Source organism: Psittacula echo (assembly GCF_963264785.1).
Source record: "Psittacula echo genome assembly, chromosome: 2".
Taxonomy (NCBI): domain Eukaryota; kingdom Metazoa; phylum Chordata; class Aves; order Psittaciformes; family Psittacidae; genus Psittacula; species Psittacula echo.
Window position 1 is genome coordinate 155,557,221 of NC_137737.1, and position 22,114 is coordinate 155,579,334.

Consider the following 22,114-nt stretch of genomic DNA (forward strand, 5'->3'; position numbering starts at 1 on the left):
AGTCAAATTTCTCTTCCTGTCCCATATCTTTGGGAGGAATATCTGTGCAAAAGAAAGGTGCTTCGAATATACCATTGTATGAGAGAAGCAGCACTGCAAAGCCACCATTCAAGGCTGTACCAAACAGGCACAGTCCAAGCCATGCCACTCATTGAGTAAGTTGTGTCATTAAGCTGAAGCATTCTGATGAAACTCTATTAAATGGCAACTGACTTTGAAACCTTGTTGTTTAAAGGGAACATCCATCCTCATCTGAAAAATCATCTTGTCAAGGTGGAAAGTGAAAGTGACAGAAAGAAGATGCCAAGCTCTGAATCTCTGATCCTTCACTGATTTAAAGGCATTACTGTTGTCACAGGACTGTTTCTTCTGAAACTTGCCACACACATGCAGGATGAAGAGCAGGACCTAACAGTGGTTATTAAAGCCACTTCAGGGGCAGTTAAAGCTAATGTGAACTAAGGTCTGTGCATCCTCATCTGCAAGGACCCCAGCAGGGCAGGCGTCTGTCAGATGATTTTATTATAAACTGCTGCAGCTAAATCAACTTATCCATCACTGTTCAGTAAGCTCAGAAATGTCAAGAAATATCTTCCTTTGAGATGGCCTGAAGATCGCAAACCTTCCACATTGACTATTTTAATTGCATCTTATAATATGCAGTTATTCTGAGGGTCACCTATTCAGAATCATAGAATCATAGAATAGTTAAGGTTGGAAAGGACCTTGAGATCATCTAGTTCCAACCCCCCTGCCATGGGCAGGAACACCCCACACTAAACCATGGCACCCAAGGCCTCATCCAACCTGGCCTTGAACACTGCCAAGGGTGGACATTTCCTATTTCCTAGGTTATAGCCTGAAACAAGGGTTCAGACTACAATACTAACAAATCTAGTTCAGCAACACAGTATATGATATTCTAAGGAAAAACACTGCCGTAAATCTAGCAGTCCCAGCCACTACAGCAATGGCTGTGACCTGTTAAACAGCTACAAATTGAGCAGCTGAGTTTCCTGAATCAGGAGGACAGATGCTGTTTAACTTCTGGTTAAGACAAAACTCTTATTAGATGAAAAGTTCATATTGAAGCTGACAGCTTGCACAAAACATGATGGCTGCCCTGGCCTTGTAATATCCATTGTAAAAGTACACATTAGTTTCTTTTGAAAGGATTCTCATGACCTTTTTGAGTTAATTCTTTTGGTCTACTGTTATTTTAATCTCATTAGTTTGTAGATTGACAGATTTTTCTATGACAGCTGTAAAATATATCTGCACTGATTTCCTTCTCCAAGACTGTCTGTAACAGTAGTCTGTATCTCTGGCTTTTGCCCTTTTCTACTTCTGAAGATTTTGGAAGCAAATGAATGCCTGGCAAATTCTGGCTTCAAGACTTACCATCTGAAGGAACTCTGATAGCAAAGACGGATGACAGCACAGAAGCTAACAGTACAGACCTGAGAGAAAAGTATGACTTCCATTGTGCCAACATCATCAGAGGCAAAATAGATCAAGAAAGCCAGGACACAATGGAAAAAGAAGCAGCCAGGAAAGCAATGCAAACAACTGCAAACGATGTTGATAACTGCAGCCTTTGCAATGATTTGCATTAAGAATATTTTTTGCTGTGAGAATTGAAAGAATATCAGCTGTATAGATCCCCAATGGAAAAAAAAAAAAAAAAAAGTTGTCCCATCAGCCACCAAATGAGATGGTTTTCCAGGACCCACCTGATGAACTGAGCAATGAGATTCCTTTTTACGTTGAGCAAGTTACCAACAGAGATATTACCAAAGCCTACAAGTGGTGACCTCAAGAGAAGGAAAAGCTTTACCAGCTTCGGAAACTGAACTAATCCCATGAGTGAAAGATTTGAAAAGCTGGAGATAGGGAGGATGATAAGATAGTACCTTGTCTAATCTCCTATAGATAATCTTCTTTTGCTGTGGTCCACAAACCAGGATTGAGTCATTAAACTGAATGTATTATACTGAAAGTAGAATCATAGAATCATTTAGGTTGCAAGAGAACTTTAAGTTCATCTTATTTCTAGTGAGCTTGATTTACTCCTTTCCCCCTTCAAACCTAGTTTAAATATCTTCCCATGAGCCCTGCTGATGCTCTCCTACATAAAGATCCTTTTTTCGCCTTTGAGGCAGGTGTACCCCATCCGTCACCACAGGTCTGGTGTTGTATAGACCTACGCATGATCAGAAGCCCCAAATTCTGCCAGTGAGACAAGGCTCAGAGCCAGGAATTGATCTGCTGCAGCACAAGACCAGGGCTCACCCTGCAGCCTGGTACCGGGTAGGACAGTGTTCCCACTGAGGTTCTGTCTGAGCACTGCATCAGTCATAGTGGGTGCAGAGCTTACAGAGGGCTTGGCCTCCTGCTGAGTAGATAGCTTTGCTCTCTGGTTGAGTTACAACACTCTTCTGTGCAAAGTGGAGCTGCTTGCCGTAGTGACAGGTCTCAGCCACTGTCGTGCAAGCTGCAGACTCCTGGCAGGTCTCTTGGTTCTCCCTGAGGTTTGCTTATTCCAGGAAACCTCCTGTGCATCTAATTTTGACTAATTTTCCTAAGTGTCAGGTGAGCACCAAAGTGTACATATTATGGCTGGAGGAAACATCACTTAAGATATGTTTGTAGGCCGTCATGCAGAATTATGTACATATAGCCTTAATTTCTCCATTTCTCAGTTTACTGAGGAGGGATGATATAAGGAGAAACCTAGTCAAATGCCAGATAAAAAAAATTACCTAGAGATTTGGAAATGTAAAGGCTTCAGTTCAATTAGATCATGTTCTGAAAACCTAGATAGCAACACTGGACCATCACTGTCCCTTGTCCATCTGACATTTACCCATCCAGGTAAAATAGCCTACAAAATCAACAACCTCAAACAAAATAAACATTCTTGACAATATCCCTGCTGAATAAATCTAAACAAATCAGCCTTTTAAATGAATAAGTTTCCTGTGTAATGCTCTTTTCAGTCAACAGATTTCTCCTATAATTAGAGTGTATTGCTTTATAAATGTACTTTTCCTTTATAACAACAGAAAGGAAAATTACTTGAGAAAAGCAAACATGCATTAAATAAGGTTCATGCCAATTCATTATACAAATTCAGAGAACAATTTGTAAGTATCTTTTCCAATGTACTATATCCATCTAATATCAAAGGGACCAACTGGATTTTACGCTTTGTAACGTACAGTAAGTGGATTATATTTGTTTTGTATTAAAGTAATTTCACAAGCTATGTTAACTATGTGCAATGTTTAACAATAGCACTAATAGTTGGTAAATTAGATCCTTTACATTAAATCTAACTCAAAACAGCATTTCACAATTCAGATTGAAATTCAAATTGCTTGTCAAGAATTTTAAGATGCTAAAAAGCTATTGCAGACTAAATAGACAAGTTTTGCAGTCTCCAGCAGTATTTCATGAGCAGATAGAACTAGCCTACCTTTCCTACTTCTGGCAAAGATCTAGACATCTGCTTCAAACAGAGGAATAAATCTCAGCATCCCAAGATGAATGCTGTTTCTGAGAGCACAGTGTCTGCTCATTTGTCTGCATGCCTGTATTGGTCACCTAATACATAAATTTTATTATAGCTTCAAACTCACTGACAAGGAGATTATTCATCCTTACTTTACAGACTGTTTTCTAAGCTGGAGAATCCCTGTTATTTGGTGGTTGGAAATGAAATTAGCTTGAGTTAACACGTTACTGTTAACACTTCATCATCATATTTTGAAAAATGAAAGAGGATTAAAAGATAACAATTTTTGGTAGTTAGGGATATGACTAAAGGATACAAGCAGAATACTCTTTCACATGTGTAGGAACACAAATGACAAAGAGAGGCATTTCTATTTCATAATTAAAGGAACAAAAAGCAAACCTGCATGTGACCCAGGAGTGACGTCACACAGCTCATGTTATGCCAGTTATCCTATGCTTGTTAATTGTTTCACAAACATTTACATTAGCAAAGTGTTTGTTTAAAAATCCAATCAACCAACCAGCCAATGTTTCTCTCCCTCCTTTAATTTTGTTTTCTATTTCTTGCTGAGAAACCAATAGTAGACCCATAGATATTTCCTTTTTATGTGAAGGGACACACATGGCTATAAATGTTGAGGGAGATATGATATATCCTTGTTAATCAAATCAATGTTGTGAAAGTAAAAAGTACAATCTACAGCTTGAGCAGGGGGTGCCTCTGACTGAAGAAGAGCAAATTCTTATCCCATTTCTTTTGCTGAAACTGGTTGCATGTCAGAAATTCTCTTTGTCTTAAAGAGCTTATGATGTAACTATGCCCCAAAGGAGTTCCTATGGCAGAAATGACATGAAATACAAAGGGATAAAAGAACCTTGAGGATTCAAAATAAAGTATTTTCAATGAGAATGTCATGAGAAAAAAAAATACCACCAAACCAAAAAACAATATAAAACCCTGTATGTATGCCTACATGTGTCTATATACGTATATTTACATTTCCATTAAACTATGGAAAAAAACCCAAACCAATTCCCCTTCATTAATTCACTCATCAATAGAAAATAACTTCTGGATCCCTGTGCCAGACAGTTCAAAGATACAGAAGTTCACAGTGGCCAACTTGTAGATGCCATTCTGTGGTGACATACTGCTTCTTCTTAGCCTTGTTTCCTCAGTAAACAATGCATATTCAATCGTGCTGTCTGTGCGTGTGTCACTCTGCAAGTGCTCCCAGGGACTTTTCTAAATGGTGGCTGAATTTAGCCTTCTTTGAAAGACAGGGAAAAGTCCCCAAGACATTTAATGAGTAAAGATGTGGTGAAAATGGGCAGTCAAGAAAGAAAAGGGATTTTAAATATTTATCTAACAGAAAGATTGCACTCCACATGTAATAGGAAAACCTTGATTCTGTCTGGCAGAAGACCAGTACATCTCTCTGTTCTCCATCTGACAGCAGCAGATGTATGAACACAGAACTTTCTTGAGGGATTGTTGACAACCACATAAGCCAGCTCATATATTCTCATTCTTCTAATATCCACTAATCTAATGAGAAGACAACATGCTTATGGGAGAAACAATTAAGAAAAATTGGGAAAATGAAGTACCTTCCCTCAAACAAAGTGAATCCTAGAACCAAACTTGTAAGATAAACAGATATATTGGATTAGGATGCACTTGAATGTGTGTATTCTATCAGTTCAAGAAATTGCCTTGCTTGTATTGATTTACTAGTCTTGTATATGATATGATGGTTCATTATCCAAAGTTCAAAAATAAAAGAAAAATAAAATCATTATATTATATTTTTCTTTGATTTTTATGACATTAGAATCATAGAATCACAGAATGAGGTTGGAAAAAACCCATCGTGTCCAACCATTAACCTAGAACTGCAAGTCCACAACTAAACCATATCCCTAAATACCACATCTTTTAAACATCTCCAGGGATGATGGCACAGCAGCCTGTGTCAGTGCTGTGTGGCTGTGGCAGCCTGTTCCAGTGCTACACAACCCTTTCAAGGAAGAATTTTTCCTTAATATCCAATCTAAACCTCCTCTGGCATAACCTGAGGGCATTTTCTTTTGTTGTATCACTTGTTACTTGGGAGAACAGACAGACACCCACTGTCAGGTACTTCCATGGTTTCTAACATCTAGAACCCTTGCATCTTTGATGCCATGTAGACCTCTATCTCCTACTTGCCCTGAGACTGCAGACCGAAGGACCTTGCTAGCACATCATCCCTCAAACATTGGTGTGCTGCCCTCGGGCTTATCTCTAGGGAACCTGATTTTATCCCTTTGCCCTTCAAATCTAGTTCAAAGCTCTTTCAATGAAGCCACTAACTCCTGCTCAAAGGTCCTTTTCCCCTTTGAGACGGCGTATTCTGTCTGTCACCAGCAGACCTGGTGTCATGTACACCAACCTGTGATCAAAAACCCCAAAACTCTGCTGGTGACACCAGGCTCGGAGGCAGGTATTGGTCTGTTGTCTCCTCCTGTTATTTCCTTCATCATTCCCTGCAACTGGAGGGGAAGAAAGCACTACGAGTGCTTCTACTAGCTACACTAAATAAAAGTGTCAATAAAGGACAATATTTGTAAAGAGATTGACAATATATGGAAATATTTATGCTTTGCCTTTCACTAAATCTGTTATGTAAGGAAATGTAGGTTGGCATTTCATAATATAGGATACAATTTGCCATTTATATTGGCTCTTAAATCTAATTGCTTTGTCAGAACCACGGGGACGAAAGTGCAGTAGAAGAAATATTTGAGTTTAGAGTCAGATTTAGTGATAATTTTCACTTTTACAAAATTAATAGGAAGAAGTTTTTTGAGACCCTTGAAAAACAGGAACCATCAGGCTTGAAAAAGTGCCATCCTCTGAATAAGTAGAAGAGAATTATCCTGGTAGCTCTAATGGTTGTGTCTCATGGTTTCAATAATGTAAGTTACTGTTGAAAAGACAAACTGCAGGTTTTACAGTTTCATGTAGATGAGAAAGGAAGAGTGGCCAAGAAAGTATTTGACAGGAAAATTTCCACCTAAAAATACCATTCTAGTGAAAAGAAAATGCATCACAGGTCACATGAATTTCCATAAAATTTCTTCTAGCAGAAAAATCAGGGACATTTCACAGTTTTATTATTTTGTTCAACACAAACGAAGTTAAATTCTGAAATCTCCTCAGCTTGTCTGCAGACTATTTTGCATATCACATCGAAATCTGAGCCTGGTGTCTAGAGGTCAAGTTACATCCTATGCATCATCACGAGTGTCTACAATCATGATGGCTCCTCATGTAAAAGCACACACAGGTATTCTATAGAAATATTCAAACAATTCTGATGATGATAAATAAGAAGGCAAAACCTACCATTTCCTCCACTTAATCTATAGGGTAATGCATCACCCCAGAGAAAATTAAAGCCATAAAAACATTTCTTTAGCAGTAAATTAATCACTGGGGAAGATATCTTATGAAAGTTAGAGCAGGTGTCTTACAGGAGGCATACTTTTTCCAAGATGAGCACTGAAACCATTTGGCACAAGAAAAGTCATATGCTTTCATTTCCCTCTGTTGGATGTATGTATGAAAATGACACATATTAGTCCATATTTCATCTTGTTATTATTAAAGGTCTGTGTAGGGAACAGTCACAAATCACACTGAAGTGTTCTTTGGTTAAGAGGTGATACACCAATGCTGAATAAATATTTTATATGGAAAAAACAGTGTTTGATTTTCAAACTGCTTGAAAATAATTGTTTAGGCAAAAAAGGGATCAGCTTAGACATATAGATAAACAGATGCATATATATATATGGTCTTTATGAGTAATTTATATTTAATATTTATAAATACACATACACACAAATGGTGCAAATTCTGATCTCCTAGGCAATATAACACAGTGAAGACATCAAAAAGGGTCTTAGTACATTGTTCTTTCTGATTAAAGAGAGTCCGTGCTGCTTACTCACAAGTAAGGAAAGCAAATCCCCTCCTATTGCTGTGATTAAACAAGGACCCCTGAGCTGAAGAGCTGACTTGTTATCACACATCACTTCAGGCAGCAGGCATAAAACAGTAAGGTCTTAAAAGGACACTTGTTAACATTTTTTGTCTCTCCCGCCTCTTTGTATGCAATTACACATATAGAAGGAGATCTTATTCATTCTGCCATTAGAATTAGTATTCAGGGCAACAGAAAATACCAAAAATGTTTGACTCAACTTTTATATACATAGCAACAGGGAAGGATATGTTCAGGTCCTGCCCTGGCTGGGGTGTAGATGGCTTTAGGCTATGTAATCACGCAGGTTAGCAGCTGGTGGGGTAATTTTTCTCTTTCCACTAACACTGTGTGCTGTTTGACACTAAATACATGAATGAATGAATGAGTAAATAAATAAATATATGTTTCCCAGGATCTTAAAGCATCCTAATAGTTTTGGTTTATAAAAGTTTGCAATTAATGACATAGGTGGCAATGATCAAAGCTCTAACACGTGTCCCAGTTTGCTCACATCGGAATGGTGAGATTAGTACATAGGAAAACTTTAGTATTTGGACTGTAAACATGTCCAGCTCAGCTTGTCACCCTGACACATCATAGTGTATAGAGAGAAAGAAACAGGCATTTTTGAAGCACAGTTCATACTCTTTGTTTCAAATGTTGATATTAGAGTATGTTATTCCATTGAAATGCTTCTTGCTTTCCACAGACTGTACATGAAAGAAAATTAAACTAGAAGACTGGATGCAGACAATGCAGAGATAGGCAGAGAAGTTTCACCCCAGCCCTTAATAAAAAGACCAGAAAGTAATTCATACAGTTTTGAACTGTCCTTTCTTAATGAATTGTGATATTTTAGGGCTTAGAGGTAACAGCTTCCAATTTAATTTACTTCTGTAAATCTCCAGCTTTTACAGCAGGAATCAGGATTTTGATTGCGGGGGTTATATCTGTATTAGCCTGGAATTATTGAAATACCAATGACAATAAAAACAACACACAAAGATTAACAGGCTCTGCTTTTATAAAGTGGTTGTCATATACAGAAGCTGAAGTGCATTGTAAATAAGTCAGTACCATTTTCTGTGGTTTATACTTGGGAAAGCTAATGCTCAGAAAGGTCATTCGAGCAACTCTTTTCAGGTGCAGGCAGAGGGAGAGAACTGTGGAATTGGAATAGATATCTTGTTCTCTCAAACTGTACTACTGCTTCAGAGATAATGATTCAGATAATTCACCCAGAGGTGCGGATGATTTTCTGGCAGAGAACAGCCACATACCCAGATCAGCAAGTGCCTGCGTGGAGCTCGACATGGATTCAGGGTCATCCAAGAGCGAAGGAGGACACGAATAAGGGAGTGAGAAAGCAAGATAAGAAGGAGCTGGAATTTACTGAGTTGCTAAATTGTGGACTGTGCCCAAGCTTTGAAGGTCAGGTTCTCACACCTGTGCTTAACCAATTATATGTTAGTTGTTAAGGGCCTTAAAGATATGTATCTAATCACAATGTGCCAAGTTATTGTAAGCAACTTTAAACAATAGTATATAAAGAGTTAGTGTTCCATTATAAATGTCTTTTGTCTGATCACATTGATCTCAGACTGAGTCCATTCCGTGACACAGAGGTAACTGCTGGATCCAAGATGATGACAAGCTGTCCCAGAGACAGTATTTATCTGTGTCTAGATAGAGCTTGGAAATCCTCTAACTTAGAGAAAAACGGGGAACTGGAGGGACTTGAGATGGAAGAAGTGGTGTGTAGGGAAGTGAAGATCACAGTATCACAGTATGTTAGAGATTGGAAGGGACCTCAAGAGATCATCTAGTCCAATCCCCCTGCCAGAGCAGGAACACCTAGATAAGGTTACACAGGAATGTGTCCAGGCGGGTTTTGAATGTCTCCAGAGAAGGAGACTCCACAACCTCCCTGGGCAGCCTGTTCCAGTGTTCTGTCACCCTCACTGAGAAGAAGTTTCTTCTCAAGTTTAAGTGGAACCTCTTGTGTTCCAGTTTATACCCATTACCCCTTGTCTTATCATAGTTTGCCATTGAGAAGAGCCTGGCTCCATCCTCATGACACTCCCCCTTTATATATTTATATACACTAATAAGGTCCCCCCGCAGTCTCCTCTTCTCCAAACTATAGAGACCCAGCTCCCTCAGCCTTTCCTCATAAGGGAGATGCTCCACTCCCTTAATCATCTTAGTTGCCCTGCGCTGGACTCTCTCCAGCAGGTCCCTGTCCTTCTTGAACTGAGGGGCCCAGAACTGGACACAATATTCCAGATGCGGTCTCACCAGGGCCGAGTAGAGGGGAAGGAGGACCTCTCTCGACCTACTGACCACCCCCCTTCTAATACACCCCAGGATGCCATTGGCCTTCCTGGCCACAAGGGCACAGTGTTGGCTCATGGTCATCCTGCTGTCCACTAGGACCCCCAGGTCCCTCTCCCCTACACTACTCTCTAACAGGTCGTTCCCCAACCTATATTGGAACCTGGGGTTGTTCCTGCCCAGATGCAGGACTCTACACTTTCCCTTGTTATATTTCATCAAGTTTCTCCCTGCCCAACTCTCCAGCCTGTCCAGGTCTCACTGGATGGCAGCACAGCCTTCTGGCGTGTCAGCCACTCCTCCCAGCTTAGTGTCATCAGCAAACTTGCTGACAGTACACTCAATTCCCTCATCTAAATCATTGATGAATATATTAAATAATACTGGTCCCAATACTGACCCTTGAGGCACTCCACTAGATACAGGCCTCCAACTGGACTCCGCCTCATAGACTACAACTCTCTGGCTTCTGTCCTTCAGCCAGTTTGCAGTCCATCTCACTACCTGATCATCCAGGCCACACTTCCTCAATTTAGCTATGAGGATGCTGTGGGAGACTGTGTCAAATGCTTTGCTGAAGTCAAGGTAGACCACATCCACCGCTCTGCCATCATCCATCCACAATGTTATTTCCTCATAAAAGGCTAGGAGGTTGGTCAAGCATGACTTCCCCTTGGTAAAGCCATGTTGACTGCCCCTCATAACCCTCTTATCCTTGACATGCCTTAAGATGGCATCAAGGATAAGGTGTTCCATCACTTTCCCAGGGATGGAGGTGAGGCTGACCGGTCTATAGTTACCCGGGTCCTCCTTCTTGCCCTTTTTGAAGACTGGAGTGACATTTGCTTTCCTCCAGTCCTCAGGCACCTCTCCCGTTTCCCAAGACTTGGTAAAGATGATGGAGAGTGGTCTAGCAATGACTTCCGCCAGTTCCCTCAGCACCCGCGGGTGCATCCCATCTGGACCCATGGATTTATGGATGTCCAGATTGCTCAACTGGTCCCTAACCCATTCCTCATGGACTAAGGCAAACCGCTCCAGTGACCTGACTTCATCTGAGGTCTCAGGAGTACCTCTCAGGAGTACAGAGATAGAGATAGAGATAGAGATAGGAGTACAAGATCCTATCTTGTGTTGTCCACATAGTGTTCCCTGCAGGAAGGTATGGTCATGGCTGATACAAGAGCCAACTGAAGATACTTTACAGCATGTGGCCTGGTTTGGACCTGACAAACAAATTAGTAAAACCAGTTCTCTTGCAGATGCCATTTCTCTCATAGTTTTTGGTGCAATATGTTATAAACACAGTGAATTTCTATCATACTGCATGCATCAAACCACTTGTCTCGGGGTTATTTTCTGGGTCTGTTGCACAGACCCAGCACAAATGGTCACTCTAAAATGCTCTTTATTTAATAAAAGCAGTAGCAAGGACTACAGCTTGCTATTTAGAAATGCCAGGCTCTATTAAACACTGCCAGTCACAGGGAGAAAGTGACTTCAGGCTTGGGTCTTAGTTCACATGTCACTACAGCTACAGGAATAACTGATTTTACAGTTCAGTGTCCATACCGGGGAAAAAAGAAAGTGTTAGGACAGCTTAGAAAGAAATTATTTCCTTGTTCTGAGTGAATTGAAAACCCTTTTTTTAAAAAAAAGACATTGGCGATAGTCATAGAATCATAGAATAGTCAGGGTTGGAAATTTCCTTAAGTTCCAACCCCCCTGCCACGGGCAGGGACACTCCACACTAAACCATGCCACCCAAGGCCTCGTCCAACCTGGCCTTGAACACCGCCAAGGATGAGCATTCACAACCTCCCTGGGCAACCCATTCCAGTGCCTCACCACCCTCTCAGTAAAGAACTTCTTCCTTATATCCAATCTAAACTTCCCTTGTTTAAGTTTGAACCCATTATCCCTTGTCCTGTCACTACAGTCCCTAGAGAAGAGTTCCTCTCCATCATCCCTGTAGGCCCCCTTCAGATACTGGAAGGCTGCTCTGAGGTCTCCACGCAGCCTTCTCTTCTCCAGGCTGAACAGCCCCAACTTTCTCAGCCTGTCTCCATACGGGAGCTGCTCCAGTCCCCTGATCATCCTCGTGGCCTCCTCTAGACTTGTTCCAACAGTTCCATGTCCTTTTGATGTTGAGGACACCAGAACTGCACACAATGCTCCAAGTGAGGTCTCCCGAGAGCAGAGGGGCAGGATCACCTCCTTTGACCTGCTGGTCACGCTCCTCTTGATGCAGCCCAGGATACGGTTGCTTTCTGGGCTGCGAGCGCACACTGAAGCCGGCTCATGTTCATTTTCTCATCGACCAACACCCCCAAGTCCTTCTCTGCAGGGCTGCTCTGAATCTCTTCTCTACCCAACCTGTAGCCATGCCTGGGATTGCTCCGACCCAGGTGTAGGACCTTGCACTTGGCATGGTTAAACTTCATCAGGTTGGCATCAGCCCACCTCACAAGCGTGTCAAGGTCCCTCTGGATGGCATCCCTTCCCTCCGGCGTATCAACCGAACCACACAGCTTGGTGTCATAGGCAAACTTGGTGAGGATGCGCTCAATCCCACTGTCCTATCACCGACAAAGATGTTGAACAAGATTGCAAGTTATCTCTTATTGTGGTTTCACATTTCAAAGACTGGTCAGTTAAGCACAATAACAGACCTTGCACACCCTCGAATAGGTTAAAGACACAAATTAAAACATACCTTAAACTCATCTGTACATTTGGAAGCTAGAGAAATTGCCATGTGCTGAATCATGTGACACAGCACAGGATGCCATAGCAGCTTTTTAAGCTGAGGAAGAGTAAAAAGTAGGATGCACAGAGGATGTTCGTATGGAAAATACTTTCCAGCCTACTCTAATACATGGGTGATATGGTTTAGTGTAAGGTGTCCCTGTCCACAGCAGGGGATTTGGTATTTGATCTTAAGGTCTTTTCCAACCCTAACTATTCTATGATTCTATGATTCTACACCTATTTCACAGTTTCCACAAAGGTGGTGGACTGAACTTAGGGACTGAACTCAGGACTGAACATCACCCCATCCTGTCTCTGACCACAGTATTTGGGCTTTCCTGCTTGTTGAGAATATGCATTATCAATGGGCATATAAGAGGAGAACTAGGCTGACACTGCATTCTCTGCACGTCAGTTAGTTTTGAGAAATGACCCAAGTCACTCATCACTTGTCCCAGTGCTACTCCATTTGGGCTTCTGAAATTTGGTTCCTTTCTTGTCCTTCCAAAATGTTCACAGAAATTGTCTTAAATTCATTATCATAGTGGTAAGACATTTGACAAGTCCTATTTTCAAGGTGGAGTATAATCACTGGAATCAGAGGAACCCTGACTAATACCCTGCCACATAAGCTCAGGCTCAACTCAGCAGTCTCATTAAAGAAACCTACCTATAGCAACCAAGCTTGCTTTGTTCACACAGCAGATCATGACAATGAAGACTTAGCTTGGGCTTAGTGCAATTTCCCAACAAACTGTGTTTGAGTTGTGTGAAGACCTTGAGACACTAACACACGAAGCTGCTCTTTTAAGTCTAAAAAGCCCAAGCACTTTGCAACCTGCTACTGTCTTAAAATAAAACTATACTCAGCTATAAATATGTCCATATATGGAGGAAGAATGACTACAAACATGAGAAACCAACTTGTCATAAGATAAATAATGGGGTTTTAGTGTTACTACAGCTTGAAAATATTGTTTGCTTTGAAGACTATATCCCAAATCTGAAGGTTGAGTAAAATTTAACAATGCGAAGCACTGGTACTTTTGACAGTGGTTGTACACAAATCAAGCCCAAGTTATACACAGCAGCAACCTGAGAAATGTATTTGAATTGAAAGGTGAGCTCATTGGAGTAGCCTATTGACTATGCAGAAGCATTCCCTATAAGCTGAGCAGAGGCAAAGAGTGTTCTGCTAGCAAGTGGGGAATTTGGTGACAAAGTGAACATGGATCCTGATCTATGGGGGAGGAGAGGGAGAAATTTATTGAAGGCATAAGACTGGAGTCTTAATTTAGAAGATTTGTAATAAGAAATGGGAGGAGATGGATTGCTGGTTACTCCAAGAAGTGGGATTCTGTTTCTGTATCTCTTCTTTCAGGACTGATGTAAGACTTGCAAGTAAAAATAGAATTTGCTTCTCAGATATCATTGAGATGGACATGTTTGATATTTGTGCAAAAGGAAAGATTCAAAGGTAAAGACAGGAATCTTCCTGTCCAAAGAAAGGAATGTATAAAGAACCAGGCAGGAAAAAAGGGCAGAAAAGATACTAAAGAAATTATCAAAAGGCAGGTCCCACTTAAATGAAGTGATGAATTTCCTCATTTCCAGTTCACATTTTGGAGAAAAGACCTTTAAGAGTTTGATGCTGCCACAAGAAAAATCTAAGGACTATTACTCAGACATCATGCGATATAAAATAAGAGATTTTGCCTTTTCTTGGGGAACCTAGAATACAAACAAAAAGACAAAACAGGATCTCTTTGCATTGCAGTCTTTGTCTGTATTTCCTATAAATCTAACAGCCTCAGCCTTTGCTCTAGTCAAAACCCATTGGTATTAGCTGTAGGGAACACATGTCTACTGTCTCGCAATATGACATAGAGACATCAAGAAACCAAGATAGCTTGTGAATTACTTTAATAGAATGGGTATAGGACATGAGCCTCTTGGGATTTCTGGTATGTTGTTATTCCTGCCCATGAACAGGATGTTTAGGAATTGTACCTTTTACTTTTCAGACTACTTCTGCATGAGGCCAAGATTGCTTTGAATACTGTCATTCTACTCCCACTGGATTGGCTTCTGAAATGACTTTAAAAATAGGTATTATCTGAATATAGCTTCCCAGTGGGTCATTTTAGTTCTTGATCACACAGAGTCTCATAGGAAAGAAGAGATATGGCACCAACATGCCCACCCAAATCTATTTATTTGAGAGCTTGGCCCGGAATTCAGTGTGGAGATCTCTATCATCAGAGCAGTTGCTGCATGCTGGTTTATTAGTTTTGTCTTTACAAATGAAGATAAAAATTAGAACAATCATAACATTATTTCCGATGTCTTCCTCAGCTTGTTAAATTTAAACATTAGTAACTTTGTCAAACAATGGCTAAAGGGGAAATATTTAGCTGTCTTTTGGCAGTGACAAATTGCTTCAACCTTTACGGGTTCATTTTTTAAGCAGTTTGACATTTTGTTACTAAGGCAGGTTTTTTATTTTATTGTTTCTTTCAGTCTGTTACACAGGCACAGTGTTACCAAGTAGGTTCCTATGAGTCATAAGCAGGTGGGAAGAAATCATGTCTCTATTGATAGCACTATTATTTTTTATTATTATTTCCAAATGTTCTTGCATATCCCCCTCTTTTCACTTGGTTCATGATTGACTTCTCACTTTTCCCCCAAAACGTGAGCAAAATACACTGATTTTTATAGGCTCTGCCGAACTGGATCAAAGCAGAAGTCCAACAAGTCTTGTTTTGCAACCGATCATAGTTAAGTATCAAATACTCACTGAGGAGACACAGATAAACAAAGAAAAGAAAATCCAGACCTAAGCCGTGACAACTTCAGCAATTGCATGCCATAAGGCAAGATTGACTATATATTGGTTTATACCGCAACCCTCGCAATTCCCGTCCTTTCTGAACAAGGATTGTAGGAATTATCAATGCTGTCATTTTGCACAGTTCTGGCAAATCCAACAAAGTTCACAGTAGCACCTTCCGGCAATGTGTTACATCAGCTACCTTATGGTGCATAGAAATGGAGAAAAAACAACCATTTTATTGGTTCTAAGTATGCCATTTTTCAGGTTGCATGAATTTTGTCTGTTACTGTATTGTGAAAAATAATCAAGTGAAGATCTCTTACAAGAGTCTACTTGAAGGTTTGTTGTAAAATCAAATAAGGCAAAAAAATATCCATTCTCTTAGAAATGCTTCAAAACTGGGTGGGTATTTTTCTGTGGCATTTTTTTATTTCAACCAATCACACGCCAAAATAATCATTTCTAGCCCTGGTTACAGGCACATTCCTTCTTGCCAACAATCGGTCTGCACAAGAAATGCTCTGCTTTGGCCTAGGTGTGATAATGCTGGTCTTTTCTTTGATGTGGGGGGATGAGATTTCTGTGCCTTCTTCTGGCAGGAAATAGCTCAATGTTTAATGCTGTCATTATGCTGCCTTCCTGAAGTCTTCACTTATGACACTCTCAGGCAATGAATCATTTATAGCTCTTTGACATGCATGCAAACATACATCAAAATGCAAAGCCAATTATAAACCAATGTACAGTCTTTTTCATCATTTCAGAAATCCACAATTTCTTTTTTTAACACTGAAACAGAAGTAATGGCTAATCAGAAACTTTCCTGGGTATGTTACTTTAAGACACCTATATTAATTTGCTGTAATTTACTGCAACAAAATGAGGAACTTTTCAATAGATGGAGCTGTATAAATTTGCATAAGTATTTCATTTCCAAGGTTCATTTTCCCAGCCCAGTTGATAACTCCTGTACAATGCATAATTCATAGTACATATACCAGCCCTCAAGTAATTTACACCCAAAACCAATCAAATTCCATGAGCCATGAGGAGTTTACCATTTATTGTGCAGGCCATCATCTTACGGTTTTAAATAAAATGCTTCTAATGAGTTCAGTAGAGGAGAAAGAGGGTTTGACTGACAGCTCTGGTATTTGTTTACAAAAGAAACACAATACATAGAGCAGAAACAGTGCTTTACCACTGCCTGGAACATAATTTCACCTTGTCCTGGAGGTACCAGTCTGCTCTGCTCAGGCTTTTGCCCTTGCTTCTCATCAGCCAACTCTATTAACCAGTGCCAGGTAGGTATAATTCTAACAGACGTTGCTGATTGTTTTAAGACCTAATAAAAAACTGTGAGATGACAGTGACATTTGGGTTGGGTCATCAAAGAGCAGACTTCAATTGACTTCATGGCTTTATGGAGAGAGTTAGAGAACATCTTGGAAGACCTTATTGCAGCCTTTCAATACTTAAAGGGGGCTTATAAGAAAGATGGGGACAGACTCTTTAATAGAGCCTGCAGCGATAGGAGAAAGAGTAATGGCTTTAAAATGAAAAAAGGAAGATTTAGACTAGATATAAGGAATAAATTCTTCACTAGGAGGGTGCTGAAACCCTGGAACAGAGGCTGTAGTTGCCCCATCCCCAGAAACTTTCAAGGTTGTGTTGGATGGGGCTTTGAGCAACCTGATCTAGTTGAAGATGTCCCTGCTCAGTGTAGGTGGGTTTGGCTAGATGACCTTTAAAGATCCCTTCCAACACAAACCATTCTATGAATCTGCAAACATGACAGGCAGGAAAACTATGAGAAAAAGCTGTTGGCCTTAACTGACTTATCAGAAACCAGAAGTTACAGATGAATGATGCTGCAGATACTTCACACTTCATGACACACTCAGTTGTCCTGGGATAACAGTGACTGAGTGTACAGACAGCATCAATACACTGGACAATATTCAAACACCATCCTATAAAGCTGGGAACAGCAGAGGTAAATATTGCTGTAAAACCAGACTGACTGGAAGCATAATTTCTCAAGGTTCACAACAGTCAAAGAAGTAATGTAAGTAAGCTCATATGCATCTGGTTATGTCTAGCTTACGCTAAATAAATCTTTAGACCTAGATTCTCACCCAAATACTCATGTGTAACTGCCTAAATATTCACACACTGTCTGGGTTATGGAAAGATCTTCCTTGAAGAATTACCTAATTCTGCCCCCAATTACTTTTTTTTTCCAATCATCAAAACACTCCAGTACAGACTCTGAACATGCGATTAAATCAAATAAACTCCAGGAGAAATTGTTCTTCTACAGAAGATCTTCTAAAATTATTCTTATCTTGCCATGAAGCTTCAAAAAATGCTTTATGTATGTCAGCTAAGCTTTAATGTTATTCTCCTCTGTCTGGCAATACTTTTGAGAATCATAACACACTTACCCATCTCTATTCTCTTAGCCCAATCTTTTCTGTTTGTCAGACTACTGAAACTTGTCTGATCCTCAGAGAAGCCAGGAGATCATTGGAGCAGTCGCTTGTGCACAAGCTGATGTCAGAAGGAATATGCTTCCATGGAAGGAAGAAGGCCTACAAGGATGCTGGAGAGGGACTCTTCACTAGGGACTGTAGTGACAGGACAAGGGGTAACGGGTTCAAACTTAAACAGGGGAAGTTTAGATTGCATATAAGGAAGAAATTCTTTACTGAGAGAGTGGTGAGGCACTGGAATGGGTTGCCCAGGGAAGTTGTGAATGCTCCATCCCTGGCAGTGTTCAAGGCCAGGTTGGACGAGGCCTTGGGTGGCATGGTTTAGTGTGAGGTGTCCCTGCCTATGGCAGGGGGGTTGGAACTAGATGATCTTAAGGTCCTTTGCAATCCTGACTATTCTATGATTCCATGATTCTAAGGAAGTGTTCCTCCTAAGCACTGCCCCAAAAAAATCATATTAGCTGAGAAACTGATTCTTGGGTTATTATGACCAGTCTGATGATTTTGAACAGAGATACAGGCTTTTGCTATCACTTGAACATGTGTTTCCACAAAACAAGACAAACTGGTTGGAAAAATAGAGAATCTCTTTTCTCATTCCTCAGTCCCCGAGCTGTTGTCTGGGATACCTGCCAATAGCAAAGGGGTAGCTTCCAGATGTTGGATCTCAACTGTGCTGTTGTTGGCATCTGTGCTCCTGTTGGAAAGGCTGTCAGCTTGGAAGCTATGAGAGTTGATTAGGTCTCCTTTCAAAAACTCTCTCATCATCAGTCAGTGGGAATTATTGCCTAGTGTTCCTTAGGGCATATGAAAATAATTTTTCAATAAAGTACCACTGGAAAAAAATACTGAGAAGAATGAAAAACTGAATCATAGAGCACTCTATCAAAACGTAGAGAGCAACCAAATCCACTTCCTAAAGCTTTAGCCTTCCTAAACATAAAGGCTGTTCCTGCTGCTCATGCACTCCATTTCAGGGAAGAAAAAAAAGAAACATCTGCCTCATGCCGCCTCCTATAAGCTTCCTCAAAAATCAATGCTGAAATCTGTAGAAAGGGAAAACTTTAAATGAAAAGATGTTGGTCAAATGAATGTCTGTACAAGAGTGAATTTCAGTCCCAAAGTGAGAAATTATGGTGATGGGGGCTCAAATAATTTTGTCAGTATATAACTGTAATAGTAGCTGTGAAAGAGAAATAAGTTCTCCATGCTCATACTTCCTTTTACCACTCCTTTCACAACTACTTTATGTTAGCTATGAAAAAACTTCTTTTCAGTTAAACAAGCCCAGGCTTGACTGACTTTTTCACAGTAGGGTGCAGAGAAACAGGAAGATTGTAAAGAGTACACAGCAGTCTGATTCTTTCTAATAGATAAACATTACAGGAAAATAGCAAAAGAAGTAGTAGGAAAAGTGAAACTTCCTATGCAAATTCTATTGATTTTCAAAAGGAGACAATTATCAATCGAATATTAGCAATTCCTGAGCGCTTCCTTCTGAAGGACTCCATCAACATCCTGCATGGAGTGTCACAAGAATTTCCAGATTATTCCATGACATTTTCATTGAACACCCATAGTGAAAAGATTGTAAAGCTTTTTCAACATCATGTTTTAGACCTAATCCCAAATTAATCTCTATTTTGAACTCTGTCATAATGCAGAGCATTGCCTTGCTGTACTCAGCATATGACAGATCAAAAAGTAAGAGCCTCAGGAAAGAAAACTGACAGTGATTAAAGAAACTAGTTATTGTCCCATTATTAGTTACCATGTTTTCTACTACAGCTAGGAAATCATTTAGTTCTTTCTGAAGATCAACCATTTATCTTCAGGCAACTGAAGATTAAAGACTTCATCAGTAATTATCACAAATGGTGCCCTGAACACTGATTAAAGATACTTGTCATTACACCTTATAAAGAACAATATATCAGCTCTCTTACTATTTCACCATAATTATGTGTTGGACATCTGCTGGAGTCGAATCACAACTAATCATCGTTTGCTAAAGCAAGACACTGAAAGAATCTTGTTCCTAAATAATACATACCAGCTATATACATACTGTGCTTCTAAATTGGTAAAATCAAAACCTTCATTATGCCTTAAGTTTGTAAAACTCAGACATTGTTAGTGAAACATCTCTCTTGGTACACTGTTAAGAAGAAAAAAACCATAAAAAAACACTTGACAACTTCATAGCCCTGTAGATACATCAGTTCCCTTTTTTCCTAGTAGGAGATAGAGAACTTCTGCTAGTTTCAAAGGAAAAAAGAAATAGGAAAATACACATTGCCCTTCCTTTAAAGGGAAATATTGGTGTTTTAGTCTTTTACAAAGTTTTAGTTCTTTTGCAGAATTAACAATGGATTTAAGTCAGAATGATGGCTGCTGTGCCTATAAATAAAAGGATACTATTAAACTCTGCATTAAGGTTCCTATGTCTGAAAAGAAAGTAAGTTTACAGCTAGATATTCATCTTCTCCCAGCTAAACAGGGATTTCAGGCTAAAATTCCCACAATGGATCCTACATGGGCTATTCTCTGATACAAAATCTTCCATATTCAAGAGCTGAAAAAGTGAAGTATTGTGGCCAAAGAGCTGTAACTATACAGCAGAAAAGAAGACTAAACCACAAATTACTCCTATGTGACACAAAAAATGTGGGTTTGAACAACATTTTGTTGTGAGGCTGAAAAAGCCTTGGTTTTTAATATGTTGCTGAAAAGACGAAAATATTAACAAACTAATAAACTGTGGTAAAGAACTCTCAGCATCGATCCAATTTTATTCGAATGACACTCCTAGCTCTTGTATGAAGCCAGACACATGCTTTATGCTTTTGGGATAGCTACATCAATGCTTCATGGAAGAAGAACACTTCTTATCAAACACCAGTGCCTTAATAATGGGGAGTCATATGATTAATCAATCTCATTACTTAGAAGTCAATTTATCTGCAGTGCAACTGCTATTCAAATGAAAATAAGATTACTGTGTGTATAGTTTATTAATAAACCCCAGCATGTCATTGACTCAACTTGATTATAACACAGCAGGCATGTGATGCACAATATTACAAAGACATTAAACCAGCCTGACAACAGTGGATATAGAAGAGGTGTAGGTACAGGGTAAGGCATAAATCTCTTGAAGTATAAATGACCATTCAGTTTTTAGTTCTGCAAGGAATATTTTCTTTTTATTTTATTGCAGATGTAGGATCTGTAGATATTTTTTTGTGTCCAGCTCTTACTGCTGCTGAGATAACCTGAAAGCATGAGTCAGTGCAATGTTCAGATCCAGACCTTGTAACCTCCAAAACAACCCCTTGGACTTTCTCAGAGGGGAAAACAACGTAATAGACGCTAAGGGGAATTCAGATGCCTCTGAGGGAAGCCAGTCACACACAGCTCATGAGTCTGCAGTAGACACAATCCTATTTTGGACGTATTGTTAATCTAGTGTGATACATATTTTCTGTGAGTAGAGGTTATGGGCTGAAGAGAGCTTGAGAAATTACTAGCACATTTTCTTATTCTCTAATGGGTTTTCAACCCCAAAAGCATCTTTCTTCATATTTATCTGATATAAAAAAATTCTTATTTCAGTAAGAAATAACTTTGTTGTCTCAATTGTACTTGAAAGGAAAAGTGTAGTATAGATAGAAATTAGTATAAAAGGAGGGGAGGAGGAATGCAGAACAGGAAGATCCCTGTTTGCTGAGTACATGACAGAGAAGAGAGTGGAAGACTTAACAAAAAAAAATCACCAAGATTTAAATAGGATTAATTATTATAACTACTCTATTAAGCCAAGGGATACGGAAACTGTCAGAGGTGTTCAGAAGTCACTTGGAAAATGTACATGTACAGTCCAAAGCCCCTGGCATTTAATTAGTCTCTGCACTAAGAAGTGTGAAGTGCGGAACAAGGAGCCTTCAGGATCTATCATTAAGCAGTGGCACCTCAGCAGCACAAACATACAGCAGATTAGCTCCTAAGCTAGTGGCAAGGGGAATTGGTGACTGATACAGGCTTTCTTTAGAAATGAAGGCAGTCACTTGCATTTTCAGTAAGGAAACAGCAAATGAACTACACAAACTTGATGAGAACTGACACAGTCAATCTATGGGCCTAAA

General features: G+C 39.8%; 1 protein-coding gene across 1 annotated transcript in view; it reads right to left on the reverse strand.

The window, feature by feature from the left end:
* Positions 1 to 22,114, reverse strand: part of FAM135B (family with sequence similarity 135 member B) — a gene marked incomplete at both ends in the record, with an annotated part of 143,919 nt that overhangs the window by 33,721 nt on the left and 88,084 nt on the right. The gene's annotated exons all lie outside the window — the stretch shown is intronic.